We start from the raw sequence: 2,775 nt of genomic DNA, 5'->3' as shown, positions 1-2,775 counted from the left end.
TCCGGCGCGGATCGGTACCCACCCAGGTGCAGCGGCTTTAAGCCCAGTCTCCTCCCTTGCTCGCTGCGAGGGCAAGCAGAACGGGGGGCATCTGAACCCCAGGCGTCCGCGCTCGAGCCTGCACGGAGGACGCCTGCCAAAGGATTTGGAAACCTCTGAAGCCCCAGGTGTGGGTGGAGGATGGGTGCCGGTCGTAGGGCCACTTATGGTTCTGAACTCTTGAATTTGGAATTAGTTTGGGCTAATTTTGCCTGGGATACATAACATTAAAAAAAATCCTAGGGGATAAGGGGGCATTTTTGTGAACTGGTGATTATTTGCACTCTTAACACTTAGCACAGCATTCAGAGTGGTCACATAACAGGCCAGGCTGCCTGACATGCTGTAAGTGTGTTAGGGTCCTCTGGCAGCTTTGTCTTCATAATCAGGCTTTATTTTAGTTCTTTCTGGCACATTACCTCCCCTCCAATCTCAAGCCTTAGTTTTTTCCTAAGCACTCAACAGCCTTGCATGAAAGCAGAGTTGCACTGAACTAAATTACAGGCTGGATTTTTTTCCCAGGCATCTGCAAGATTTATGTTAACATTGCCCTGGATCCTGAACTCTGTACCTGAGCCCTCCAGTCCTGGAAGCTGTTTTCCTACTTACAGTAATGTACAAACCAGCCAATACCATTTAACTCGGGAGTGTTCATTGATCTGGCCAAGATGCGGACACGTCCTTGGAGGGAACGGTCCTCTCCCAATCGATTGCTCATTGGAGCTTTACCAGTCAGAACAGCAGCACTCCAGCGCTCCCCTGGAGCTGGTTTGTGCTTCCCGAGAGCTCCTCTGGGGCTGCACACAGCTCTCTTAAAGATCAGTTTAGACTACTGTGTTCTGGGTAAGAGAGAGAGGAGGAAAAAGGCATAGTGGGTAGATACTACGGTATTCTTGGAAAAGCTTTCAAAAATATTTTTAAACTGACATTTCAGGAGACTGGATTTCCTTATGCAACCAATGGTTTCTTGGGTCATTTAAAGCAAAAACAACTTTAGCCTGCTTGCTGCTTTCTATTGCTTATCATTTTGCAGTGCCCTTTACTTCCCCCAAAGCAGCATGAAATCTACTTCACTTGTTTGCTCTGCAATCACCCTCCGCCTCCTGCTGTTGCAATGTTAAGGTTTCAAACACTGCAGGCACTATTGGCACTATGCTTGGGCTGCATAGGTTGCTGTTTGCCAAGTCTACTTGTTTACTGATCTTGCCACCAGCTCAAATGGACTTTTTGGTGAATGGCCACTGCTTATCCATTCTCTGATACATTGCCATTACTACTAGTACCAGCTTAGGACAGCATTTTAGAGGTGCAGATTTTTACTGCTTAATACAATTGCTCATCTGCCCTGTGGCCAAGGATACACATAAATTTTGCTGTGTTTTGCCAAAGGACATACTGTAGAACTGATATAAAAAAGATACTCAGTTTCTTTTCCTTGAATCCATCCTGCTATTTAAATGAATTTGAGCTTAAAATAGTTTTCATTGCAACTATGTTCCAATACTGAACACAGCTACTGCTAATTTACAGGACCAGAGATGGGTTGTGAAGTTCGACTTCCTCCATTCCCCAGCCTCAGACAGTATTATAACATTATTTGCAACATCAAGGAAACCTTCTAACCTGATTGGATAAGATCAGAGGCTCTCTAGAGATCTAGTAAATCCAGAAGGTTGATCATATTTCTGCAAGCTAGTTCTTCAGGTGTACTGACCTGTGTACCACATGTACCACAGAGGGGGTTGATTTCTCACCCTGGCATGCCATTTTAATCCGTCACAAGCTGCATGTCACAGTTGCTTGAAGGCTTGCTCCAGAAAAGCTCAATATCCAATTATGTCAAGAACAGCAGACAAAAGGAGCATAGAAAGGCTGTGAAGTCTCTAGTGAATCAATGTTGTTATGCAGTAATGTTTCATGGGAGGTTAAGTGAGAGATGTTTCAACTGTTCCTTCCCCAGCATCTAAGCAATTTGGCCTCTGCCCAAGAATGGATGCTGGACCAAGTTCTACATTGCCAGGCCTCCCCACCCCCTCCAGGGCTAAAAAGGGTACTTTAGAAGCTAAAGGCCCATGTAGTTTCTCTCTACCACAAACACCAGAGTCGCAAGTCAGTATCTCAGAGGGGTTTCAAGATGCTGGCTTGTGCCCGCTGCATTTCAGATAAACCATGCCATGGGGATCAGTCATCAGCATCATAACCAGCCTGAATTAGAGCTGAAAGGCTTAATATATGCCATTATCTAGTGCCTTGAGCAATCTAACAGTAATGAATGCTGGCTACATCATACTTCAAAAGGGTGCTTCCTCTAGATTGTGAGCTCTCCAGTTCAAATACCTTATTATCCTCACTTTCCTAAAAAAAATCCTCAACTTGCTGCTGACACTTATACTTTTAATTAATAAGTAAAATTTGGACATTTTGCAAGGACAGGAATTCTAGATGAGCGAAAGGCAGAGCACTGCCAGTTACCTAAGAGTCAGCAGAGCACCATGTTCACCATACATGTCTTAATTCCACGTTAGCCTCGTGGGTGTGCACAGACCAAGTGACATTAGCAAGCCCCCTGTACTCACATGGGATACTGCTGCTGATGTGAGGGCTTAAATGACCGATATGCCACTCAAGATTTAGGACAACTTGTTTTGGAGTTATTCGGAGGGCTTGGCAGCACATTCCCAAGGCTACAAGCACAGGTGTGAGGAGGCCTCGGAAACAACCACCAGAACATTGTGT

This window comes from Alligator sinensis, unplaced genomic scaffold (assembly GCF_000455745.1).
Source record: "Alligator sinensis unplaced genomic scaffold, ASM45574v1 scaffold404_1, whole genome shotgun sequence".
Taxonomy (NCBI): Eukaryota; Metazoa; Chordata; order Crocodylia; family Alligatoridae; genus Alligator; species Alligator sinensis.
Note: the sequence above shows the minus strand (reverse complement) of the source record.